Source organism: Saccopteryx leptura, chromosome X (genome assembly GCF_036850995.1).
Source record: "Saccopteryx leptura isolate mSacLep1 chromosome X, mSacLep1_pri_phased_curated, whole genome shotgun sequence".
NCBI lineage: Eukaryota > Metazoa > Chordata > Mammalia > Chiroptera > Emballonuridae > Saccopteryx > Saccopteryx leptura.
Genome location: NC_089516.1, coordinates 23,369,610 through 23,381,811, shown reverse-complemented (window position 1 = coordinate 23,381,811; position 12,202 = coordinate 23,369,610). Strand labels below are relative to the sequence as shown.

Here is a 12,202-nt window from a genome sequence, read left to right as displayed (position 1 = left end):
AGGGATGTGGCTGCCAACTGAGAGTCCAGCTCTGAGCACACATTAAGCTCCCAATAAGTAACGCGAATCTACAAGAGGATGAACACATAGCCAAGACTTTGCAAAGACTACTCGGTGACAGGGACGGAAAGGAGAAGGGAAAGGTTGCAGAACTCCCGGGGACGCCAAAGTGTGTTGGCCCTTTGGGTTCTAGAGGGATGACCCAGACTTTAAGGGACGCGTCTCACTTCACCACTGGGTCCTGCCCAGCCCTTTCCGGAGTTTCATTCTGGTTCCTCCGTCTCTCATTTTCAGCTCCGCGCCTCCAGAGGAAACAGGTAAAACACGGAGCTGGGTGCTATTTAAAGGACTTTTCTGGGCATGCGTTATCGCCCGCCTTCCCGCCCCTGCGCAGGCGCAATAACCTGCTGTAAGTAGTACTGCCCCTTGCCGATGTGGGGAGCGTTCGCTCAGAAGGCAGCTCAGGCTACTCTAATTGACCACCTTTCCAGTGGGCCCCCGACCTCCGCTCGGTGGGGCAAGGCTCGCGAGATCGCCCTCGGCTGTGCCCGGCGGCGCCATCTTTGTGTCTGGCGAGCGACGGCGCCCGACGGGAGACCTGAAGCCCGAGGCTCACATGCCAGGCTCTCGCTGAGAGCGGATCCAGGAAATACAAGGCGGGCCTCGGTGGGAGGGACGCACTGGGGGAGGAGGGAGGAAAGGGGGCGGTGGCAGCGGCGGCGGCTCTCACCGTATCCGGGCTCCGCGCGGCACGCACCCGAAGGGGGGGTCGGGCGGGGAAGCGGCGCCGGCCCGGACCCCCCGCGGGAACAGGCTGCGGGAGTGGCTGCGAGGTGGCGGCGGCGGACGGAGAGCGGCGGCTGCCGGGTGAGCGTCCGCGAGGAGGCCTGGCACCTGCCCGGACCGGGGCGTCGGGGTGGCCCCGGGGTCGACACGGTGACCTCGCGCCCGGGCGGTGGGTGTGTGCCCGGCTGCTGGGGTCCCGGGGGCTCGGCTCGGCTCGGCCGGAGGTCTGTGCGGGGCCTGGCGCGCCCGCCCCGGGAGGCCGAGGAGGGAGGGAGTGGCCGGGGGCCTGGGTTAGCCTTCGCCCCCCGGACGGAGGGGATGATGTCCTTCCTCGCCGGACCCTGGACTTTGAGAAGAGTTAATCCCTGCGGACGGGCTTCAAGCTCCGGCAAGGTGTTTGGGGATGAGAACTAACGCACCAAGGTTGGGGTTGTTGAGAATCGTGGGGAAGGTTAGTAGTAATTGTTCCAAAAGAGGTTTGCAAATGATTGTGGGCAGGTGTGGAGTAAGAAGAAAACATCGTTTACGTTCATGTAAAGATCACACGGGTAGTCCTCCGAGGTCCCACAGATTAGAAGTATTACCAGCGGAGTTCTATAGCTGAGTACTGTGTGCCAGGTCATTAAAGTTCATAAACGCGGGATTTAGGTGGGTTATCGACAAAGCTGCAGATCAAGTCAGAACTTCATATGGTTAATGAAAAGTATTTCTGTCCTTACTGAACTGTAATTTTAAAAAATTGCTTAAGAAAACTTGTCGCCTTTGGTCCAGACGGGGCTTGTCAATTCCATGTGTTCTTCAGTGATGTTTGTCAGTCAGACAATAATTTTGGCATGTGATGTATTTATTTCTAGTTTGTAAAAATAAGACTGAATGGGAAAGAACAATTTGACAATTTGAAAAGCTTCCTTTGTACACTTTTTTATTTTGGAAGGATAAGGGGATTTTTTTTTTTCTTTGCAAATGTTTTGCAGTAGTATTACAAGAACATTTGTAAGAAGAAATATTTATATCCAGAAAGGGCTTTTGAGATGAGCTTAATTGTTCACAGTATTCCATTTTAAAGGGTATCGCGTTACCCATGGCATGTTTTCTGATGGTGTCTTTTTTACGAACACTTGAAGATTGCAAGCATATACACAACATAATTTTAAATCAGTGTATGATACGAAGTTTTTGAACTTTAGTTTCCTCCCCCCATTTGCCAACAACTGGCTTAATCAAGAAAGACTCGAGTGAAGGTAAATATTAAATATGTGATCTTCATCTTTATACATTTGACAGAATGTAATAATCCATGTTCTGGAACTCTGAATTTTCTTCCATGTTTGACAGTCTTCTCAATTATAGATATTGCGCTCTGTACAGTTTGGTTTGGAACAAAGGGAGTTAGCGTTGATTATATTAAGGCTTGGTGAATTACGTACTTTTGCATCTAATCCTCACAGCTACCCTGTGCCAAAGATAACGTTATCCCTATTGTACAGATAAGGACACCTCCAGCATTCTTCAGTAACTTTCCTGAGGAAGTCCGATCGCTGGTAGATTGCAGAGCTAGGACTCAAACTCATGTGTCTGATTCTAGAATGTGTTTTTTCTACTATGCTCTGCATAAATGTATGTGCTGACTGATACAGATTTTATGAAAATGGAAATCTTTGTTACAAAGAGACCTTTCAATTCTGTTGGTAATCTTGAAAGCTTTCAGTGTTCTTGGCTGAAGATAATCTCAAGATTCTTCTTTTCCAGATGTCTTCATTTTCTAGCCAGAGGTAACATTTTAGCAGGTCTGCTGATTAGTAAGGATTCCTAGTAGCCTGTAGTGACCTATTTGAAATTCAGATGTTTTCAGTAACTTTGCCTCCAGTTTCAGCATGCCCAAGATACTTCAAATATTTTGTTTATTCTGGTCCTGAATAGTTTTTCAAATTATATTATTAAAATAAAATAGCAACTATTTCTAGGAGTTTGAATTTGTTTTATCATAGCTTATGGAGGTATGCACACACATACCCACCCACTACTCCCTCACCCACCTACCTACCTTCTCCAGCAAGTGGAGGGCTTGATAACAGACGCTGCTTTTCTTCTCTTTAATTTAGCACAGAAGTTTTGGACCTAGTTTGTGGTCTGCAGAAAACACGGTAGCTGTTCTGGGCTCCAGTATAATCTTCTGTGGGGCTAGGGAGTGAAGGACCTTCCAGTTCCCAGGCAGCAGCTTAGGTGTATCAGAGGTCCCCAAACTTTTTACACAGGGGGCCAGTTCACTGTCCCTCAGACCGTTGGAGGGCCGCCACATACAGTGCTCCTCTCACTGACCACCAATGAAAGAGGTGCCCCTTCCGGGAGTGCGGTGGGGGCCGGATAAATGGCCTCAGGGGGCCACATGCGGCCCGCGGGCCGTAGTTTGGGGACGCCTGGTAGGTGAAACAGCAGAAACATCTTGCTAGTACAGTACATGGCTGTTGGTCACTTTTAGTCCCCCAGTGGTCTCTGCTCTTGCATCTTTGATGTACTGCTGAGCTTGTCATCCTGGCCATTATCTCTGCTTATGAGAGTTCACCTGAGCCCCTGGCTGGGTGCCCAGTTGGTGAGTGCCGTCCTGATACACCAGGGGTCCCCACATCATCTCGGGCCGCATGCGGCCCCCTGAGGCCATTTATCCGGCCCCTGCTGCACTTCTGGAAGGGGCACCTCTTTCATTGGTGGTCAGTGAGAGGAGCATAGTTCCCCTTGAAATACTGGTCAGTTTGTTAATTTAAATTTACTTGTTCTTTATTTTAAATATTGTATTTGTTCCCATTTTGTTTTTTTACTTTAAAATAAGATTTGTGCAGTGTGCACAGGGATTTGTTCATAGTTTTTTTAATAGTCCGGCCCTCCAACGGTCTGAGGGACAGTGAACTGGCCCCCTGTGTAAAAAGTTTGGGGACCCCTGTGATACACCAAAGTTGCGGGTTCCATCCAAGAAACAAGCAATGAATGCATAAATTAATGGAACAACAATGTTTCTCTCTTTCCCTCTTCCTCTCCCTAAAAAAATCCATGAAAACCCAAAATCCAGAGTGTTTAACTGAAGAGTAGCTGCTAAAATTAAAAAAAAAGAAAAGAAAAAACAATAGGTTGGGTGCTGGCACTGATCGGCCAGCAGGTCCTTTGGTTCTGTTTACCTGCCGAATTAATTATTCCTGGCTGGAAGTTCTGGAGAAGTTACTATGGAATTTGGGATTTGCTGCTCTCCTGTTTTTTATTTTTTTTAATTTATTGATGGATTTTAGAGAAAGAGGAAGGGAGAAAGAGAGAAACATCAATTTGTTGTTCCACTTATTTATGTGTTCATTGGTTGATTCTTGTATATGTCCTGACCAGGGATCGAACCCACAACCTTGGCATACTGTAAAGTCACTAGAAGCGACTGAGCTATCCCATCAGGGCAACTGCTCCTTTTTTTTTTTTTTTTTTTTTAATTTATTGATTTGAGTGAGAGGAAGGGAGAGAGAAAGACGGGAACATCAGTCTGTTTCTTTATGTTTCTTTATGTACCCTGACCGGGGATCGAACTGTCCTTTTTTTAAGGAAATCGGGGGCCTTCAGTTAAGTAACCATGTCTCACGGCAACAAGGGCATTAGGGGCTGAGGAAAAAGAAGTCCTGTGCTTCTCAGGGTGCATCTGCATATGTGTGTTATATGCAGTTTGGAGCTTTGCTTGAAATAAAACCTTGGAATCCTGATGGGCAATGTTTGATCTGAATGAGCAAGTTTTTCATTATACTTATACTCCCAAGAAAAAGTTAAATATACTTCCTTATTTTGTGAAGGTAATTACTCGTAGTATTTGGGCTGTTGGAGCAAAAAAATCAACAAATGATAATGTAACCGTACTCAAGTAAATAAAGCTTTTCTGAAGTGATTTATATTGCTGCTATATAAATAAAAGACACCAGGAAATTGTCTCCTATGTTTTTAAAAGCTTATCTTCATACCTTCTGCATAATAAACCTCAATTTATTACCATGGCCGCAAATATTCATTTGTCTAAAAGCGAAATGGACCTGATGAAATATTTGGAACTGTCAATGAATTAATCCCAAATACCTAAGAACACTTATAGTTTAATTCACTGGCAGGTCTATTCATTTGTTGAACCGTGCAACATCCCACCTGGTCCTGCTGCAAATCGCTCCCCTTCCTTTCCTTCCTCTTGTTCTGACGCTGCTTCTGCTGGTACCTGGAGCCTTCCCCCGGTTCTCAGTAGTTGATCTTGAAGTCTTTGACAGAGTGAATGCAGACGAGGGCCAAACACGGTATTCCAGAAGCTCAACAGGGACCTGGACAAGACCCTTTAACCCACTCCCTTCTTTCTTGAAAGGAGAATGAGTAGCCAGAGGGAGTGAGGCGCTGTCAAGACCTTTGCCACGGTTTCTCTTTTTCTTTTCCTTCCCTCTTAAGCGTTAAAGAGGAAAGTTTGTAAAAGTCCATCTGCTGCAAGAGCCCGCACTGTTCGCTTGTGCTCTTGTGCAGCCGGCCCGACCCCCACCCTTTTCCCTTGTTCCTGTTAGTTGCCAAGTCACCCTTCATCTTTGTCTCCCAAGTGGGCCTTGCCTTCCTAATCCCATGGTCTCCCCTCACCGCAGCTCTGTCATTCTGTCCTACCTCTGAGGTCTAATAAAGTGCCAGCCGCCCTCCTTCATGCCTTTCCTTATGTTCTGCTTTGATCATGGAAACCTTGGCCTATGGTCATAGGGGAACACAGACTCCTAGTTGAGAGAGGGAAGAATTCTACCTCCAGGGCTGAGTGGAGCAGGGTAGTGGCTTTTATTCTAAGTTGAATGCTAAATGGGGTTATAGGTTCAGTAATTTATTATACTACTTTACCCTTATGGGTGTGTTAAGTTTTTGTGGGCTGGCTTGGAAACCTAGCACATATACCTTTGTTTCCTGGGGAAGCAAGTTCTGAGGTTCAAATAGATGATTATAAAAATCAGCTTGTGCTGCTGAAGTTGGGGGTTGCATGCTTTCTTCTAATCACTCAGTAGATGAGTAGAGATGCACACCTTGAGCTCTCCAAAATTAGATGTGTTATGTGCATCAGATGGCTCTTTTGGGAGATAAACTGATAAATAGCCTTTTTAGATTGTCAGTGAAAAATTTCTGAATTTAGGAACATGTTTTGAGTTCATTCCACCCGAGGTTAACGTTTGTCTTTAAAGCAGATGCTAGTGTTGTGGAAAGAACAGTTTTTCTTTTGTCATAAAAGGAATATCTTGTTCCCACTATATCTTGCTGCTGTTTTGAAACTTTTCAAGGGTGTTGGAATTCTTAGTTATTTTACCCTAGTTTATACTTAGTGGTAAACACGAACAGTGTGTTTTACCTGAAGATTTTTTTAGTGTTTCTCTCTTTTTTTAATTGATTGATGAGAGACGGGGAAGCATTCACTTGTTCCACTTAGTTGTGAATTCATTGGTTGCTTCCCATATGTGCTTTGACCAGGGATTGAACCTACAACCTTTGTGTTTTTGGATGATGCTCTAGTCGACTGAGCTAACCAGCCAGGGCTGAAGATTTTTTAAATAAAGTTTTATTTGTTTATTGTTGAAGTTACATGCAGTTTGCCACTTTGTAGTATTCAATTAAGTGAAGGATTTAAAAATGAAAAAAGCAAAGCAAAATATGTATTTTTTTTAAGATTTTTTTTTCTTTCCCAGAGACAGAGAGAGTCAGAGAGAGGGATAGACAGGGACAGACAGACAGGAACGGAGAGATGAGAAGCATCAGTCATCAGTTTTTCGTTGCGCATTGCAACACCTTAGTTGTTCATTGACTGCCCTCACATAAGTGCCTTGACCGCGGGCCTTCAGCAGACTGAGTGACCCCTTGCTTGAGCCAGCGACCTTGGGCTCAAGCTGGTGAGCTTTTTGCTCAAACCAGATGAGCCTGCACTCAAGCTGGCGACCTCGGAGTCTCGAACTTGGGTCTTCCGCATCCCAGTCCGTCGCTCTATCCACTGCGCCACCGCCTGGTCAGGCTAAAAGATTTTTTTTATTTATTGATTTTTTGAGAGAGGGAGAATGAGGGGGGGTGGGTGAAGCAAGAAGCATCTATTCATAGTAGTTGCTTCCTGTATGTACCTTGATCGGGGAAGCCCAGGGATTTGAACCGGCAGCCTCAGTGTTCCAGGTAGATGCTTTATCCACTACACCACCACAGGTCAGGCCGCAAAATATATTTTGAATTTATTCTCCATAAATGTGTTCAGGGCCTGACCTGTAGTGGCGCAGTGGATAAAGCGTCAACCTGGAAATGCTGAGGTTGCCGGTTCGAAACCCTGGGCTTGCCTGGTCAAGGCACATATGGGAGTTGATGCTTCCAGCTCCTCCCCCCTTCTCTCTCTCTGTCTCTCCTCTCTCTCTCTCTCTCTCTCTCCCTCTCATCTCTAAAAAAAATGAATAAATTAAAAAAAATGTGTTCAGTATTGGCTTGGTTGAAGGACATATTCCTAATAAAAGGCAAGATGGGATTCTGTAATGGGGCCCTAGGGTCACAAAACCACTGTTGTTTTTAAAATGAATATGAATCAGCCCCCTTTATTTGAGAGTTTACCAAATTATATAATTGCACGTAGAGTGCAGTGGTTAAAAACATGATCTTCAAGCATGTCTGACCTGTGGTTGCGCAGTGGATAGAGCGTTGACCTGGAAACTGAGGTTGCTGGTTCGGAACCCTGAGCTTGCCCGGTCAAGGCACATACAAGAAGCAATCAATGAACAACTAAAGTGAAGCAACTACAATCTCTCTGTCTCTAATCAATAAATAAAATCTTAACAAAACAAATCAAAACATGATCTCCAAGGGTAAAATGCTCAAATGTTCAATCTTACTTTTGAAATTAACTAGCTCGGTGATCTTGGGCAAATTGCTTAATCTCTGACCTGTTTCCTCATTTTTGAAATTAGGATAGGGTAATATGTATCTACCTCAGAGGATTTTTGTGAGGATTAAAAGAGCCAGAGGATGTATAATATTTAGAATGTCCCTAGCAATGGTAAATGCTCAGAGTTAGTTCCTTTTGTTATTATTTTGTCATTGTCATTATTATTGCTACTATTACTACTTTACCTTCTGAGATGACACCCCTTCTCCCCTTCTGTTCCGTGTGTGTGAAAGATATTTGTTTATTCGGTAATTTTTTAATGCAAAGCTTACTGGGGATCCAGGCAGAGAAGTATATTGCTAATTTTTAGGTATAAGTAAATGTGCCACTTTGAGCAAAACTGGCTTATTTAAGTAGCTATAGTCTTTATTGAAATTTGATTATATGGCCTGACCAGGTGGTGGCGCAGTGGAAAATTTGTTTATATTGTCATGGGGTTTGGGGATCTTTGTAGTGGGAGGCATACTCAATTTCTAAATGGTCCATTTATATGAATGTTTTTGAAATCAATTCCATTTTCCCACAGAAATAATGTCATATATGACCTTCAGATTCTGAGGCTAGCCCAACATATCTGAATTTGAAAACTGATAATACTATAATTATATAATAACTAGCTTCTACATGTAACAGTGTCTCAACAAGAATAGCACTAAGTACATCAGGTAATGAAAGATTACAGTTTTAAAGATGGGTGGCGGTGCCTGACCAGGCGATGGTGCATTGATCTGGGACACTGAGGACCCAGGTTCGAAATCCCTAGCCGCGGGCTCGAGTGTGGGATCATAGACATGACCCCGTGGTCGCTAGTTTGAGGCCAAAGGTCGCTGGCTGGAGCCCCCCCCCCCCAATCAAGGCACATATGAGAAAGCAATAAATGAACAGCTAAAGTGCTGCAACTATGAGTTGATTTTTCTCAGTTCTCTCCCTTCCTGTCTGTCCCTCTCTGTCTCCTTGTCTCTGTCTCTCACACGCTTGCACGCACACGTGCGTCTAAATTAAAAAAAAAATAGATGGGTGGGGGAGTCGCATTCCTTCACAATCCTAGCGTGTACCCTGAAGCCTTGGGCAGAGGGATTCTTCCCTGGTGGTAGCTGAGGACAGACTGAGCAGTGACAGGTCCCTAGAAGGCAGGAGCATTTTCCTGGCCCGTCTCCTCAGAAGGCTATAGTATCATGGTTGCCTTCAACTCTGTTCTATCACTTACAGAACTTCTTGTCTGTCAAGTTTAGTTATAAGTACTGCCTACCTTACAGGGTTCTGGAGAGGTTTAAATGTGTTTCTCTAAAGCACTTGAAAAAGCACTGGCCCACAAGCGAGTGCGTAGGGAATGCTACGTATTTACTATTATGCCGTCCTCTTCAAAGACCTCTAGAATACCCCCGCTTGGTGGCCCACTGCCCATATGTATTGTACTTGCGTAGGACTGATCTTTCCCACTGAGAAGTGCTTTTGAGAATGTTCATTTTCATCCCTCCTTAAGGTAAGCATCTCTCTCCTTTTTTTTCAGGCTTTTCTGGGGTTTGTTTTATTTAGTTATACTGGAGAAATAGGTAGCATTTAGAATCCCTTCTGCGAACCTGTCCCCATCCTCTTTTCTGGCCTTGTGCGGATGGAGACACTTAAAGATACCTGACTGTGGACATTTACTTGGGTCAGAATTTTGAGGTACAAGCTTTTAAACTTTTGATACTTCTCACTAAATCCTTTACTTTTATTTTTATTTAAAATTTTAATGTTTATTTTACTGATTTTAGAGTGAAAGAAAGGGAGAGGAAGGGAGGCAAAGAGAGGGAGGGAGGGAGAAAGAAACATAGATCCATTCCTGTCTGTACCCTTACCAGGCATTGAACTGGCAACCTCTGCACTTCGGCCAACGCTCTAACCAACCAACCTATCCCATCAGGGCAGTACTTTCTTTTTAAATAAACTTATTTTTTAAAATAATTTTAGATTTGCAGAAAAGTGGCAAATACTACAGAGTTCCCATATACCCTTCACCAAGGTATCCATGACCATGGTATATTTGTCACTAACATACGACCCTAACATTGGTACATTACTATTAGCTAAAACTGCAATTTTATCCAATTTCCCCAGTTTTCCCACTAATACCCTTTTTCTGTTCCTTGATCTAATCCAGGATACCATGTTGTATTTAGGTTTTGTTACATTTGTGTTTATATAGAGATCTCCAGTTCTTTAGTAGATTAATTTCTGTGGCCATAAAACCATTTTCTAAGTTTTCTGCAGGTTCTCAAAAGGCCAGGTATTTCCCCAGGGATGGTAAGTCCAGGAATTCATCCTCGCACTGGATTTTATAGTTTAAAGTAAAAAGAGAGAGTTCAATGATAGAGGAAAGAATGGTATGGGGATAGAGTGGACATTAAAGCATTTTTTATTATTTAAAACTGCTTTCACAGGACTAAAAGATGTTTTTGTTTGTTTTTTGTTTTTTTTTACAGAGACAGTCAGAAAGGGATAGAAAGGGACAGACAGACAGGAACGGAGAGAGATGAGAAGCATCAATCATCAGTTTTTTGTTGCAACACCTTAGTTGTTCCAAAGCACAGATGTTGCCAGTTCAATCCCCAGTCAGGCACAGAGAGGAACAGATCTGTGTTCTCTTTTTCTCTCTCCCCCTCTCCCCCTCTCCCCCTCCTCTTACCCCCTTCCTCTCTCTTTCCTAAAATAAAAAAAAAAAACTAGTGTAAACAGAAAATTATCTGTTGGGTTTCACATCATGAACTTTACTTTAAAAAAGTCTTATCTTTTCTGCCCCAGAAATAGTTTTTGGGTGTTAGTCATGGATGGCAAAGAAGTTAATTTTGAGTTGGTAACATCTGGGTGAGCATGTTTTCATTGACTGTGGTATGTGTTGAGGGCACTGCCAGTAAACAAACTCTTCTTGGTGGGTGGATCCCCTGCAACTTGCAGAAAATCGGAAGAAGGGTGAAGTTAAATAACTTCAATTGTTTCTACTTACCAAGAGCTCCTTATGACCTTGGACAAATCACCCAACTGCAAAGGACCTTGGTTTCTTCGTTAGTAAAATTAGGAGATTTGATTAGGTATGTGGATCTATTAGTTCATTTCTGAGATTTGAAAGACCCTCTTATTTAATGAAAACCTCTAAAACCAAGTTGCTTGTCTTAGACCTCTATAAATTAACACTAGTCACTAAATCTGGATATAAATCGGTTTATTTGGGGGCGGTCAGTTTGTTTCAAACCAATGTTTTACTGTAAGTTTGACAGTTAGCATGTTGTGTAACACCTGCTTTTAAAAAGTTTGTTAGTTGATTGCTGTGCTCTGACCTGAAGGAATGGACTTCAGACCTTTTTGCTCTCATATCCCCTAACCCAGTGGTCGGCAAACTCATCAGTCAGCACAGCCTAATATCAACAGTACAACAACTGAAATTTCTTTTGAGAGCCAAAATTTTTAAACTTAAACTATATAGGTAGGTACATTCCTTATTGAGGTAGCGCCCACACGTGGTATTTTATGGAAGAGCCACACGCAAGGGGCCATAGAGCCGCATGTGGCTCGCGAGCCACAGTTTGCTGACCAGGGCCCTAACCAGTTTTTTGTTTTTTATTTTTTATTTATTTATTCATTTTAAGAGGAGAGGGAGAGAGAGAGGGAGAGGGAGAGAGAGAGGGAGAGAGAGAGGGAAAGGGAAAGGGAAAGAGGGGAGGAGCAGGAAGCATCAACTCCCATATGTGCAAGTGCGCAGGGTATTGAACCGGCAACCTCAACATTCCAGGTCGATGCCCTGTCCACTGCGCCACCACAGGTCAGGCCCTAACCAGTTTTTAATAATAGGTACTCCTTCATGCTTAAAAGAATTTATTGAAGCTTAATATATATGCAGAGAGCGCACGTCAGTAGTGAACAGTTTGGTGAATTTTCCCCCTGAGCACACTGTGTACCACCATCCATATCAAGAAAGGGTACATTACCGGTCACTTAGAAGCCCCTTTGTTTGCTCTTCTAGTCACTTAACCACCCTGTGTCCCAACCTTCACCCTGACTTTTAACATCACAGATTTGTTTTGCCGACTTTTGTACTTTGTACAAATGGAACCCTACTGTACTTCTTTGTGCAGGATTATAAATGTGAGATTTATCTACAACGTGTGTAACTGTTGACTATTCTTATTACTACATATTTTATTGTGTGAATAGATCTCTAAGTATTCTGTTGATAGATACATTGGTAGGTCTCAGTTTTTGGAGAATGTCTGTAAACTTGGTGTAGGCAAAGACTTCTTAAGTAGGACTTAAAAATTTTCTAGAGTTCTAACTAGAGAAAGAATGAGAGAACTAGTTTTTATTTTAATATAGGCACCAAAATAATTTTTAAAATATTAATAATATAGTAAAATCTTTTATTCTGTAAATCTCAGGGAAAGGGGCAGTATATATAACTAGATCTTCTAGGTAACTGAGGTTTGTGCTTTTTATAACTATTTTGGG

The 12,202-nt window shown here is 43.3% G+C and overlaps 1 protein-coding gene across 7 annotated transcripts in view; it reads left to right on the top strand.

Annotated features, from left to right (window-relative positions):
* The first annotated feature begins 296 nt into the window (after nucleotides 1–296).
* Nucleotides 297–12,202, top strand: part of TAB3 (TGF-beta activated kinase 1 (MAP3K7) binding protein 3) — a 65,971-nt gene continuing 54,065 nt past the window's right edge. For 3 of the 7 annotated variants that reach the window (XM_066356075.1, XM_066356069.1, XM_066356076.1), the window contains exon 1: nucleotides 443–867. The gene's annotated coding sequence lies outside the window, so the exon portion shown is untranslated. Of the gene's footprint in view, nucleotides 318–388; nucleotides 410–442; nucleotides 868–941; nucleotides 960–1,216; nucleotides 1,238–12,202 lie in introns of those variants that run through there. The other 4 variants (XM_066356072.1, XM_066356073.1, XM_066356071.1 and 1 more) reach the window with 4 other exon arrangements.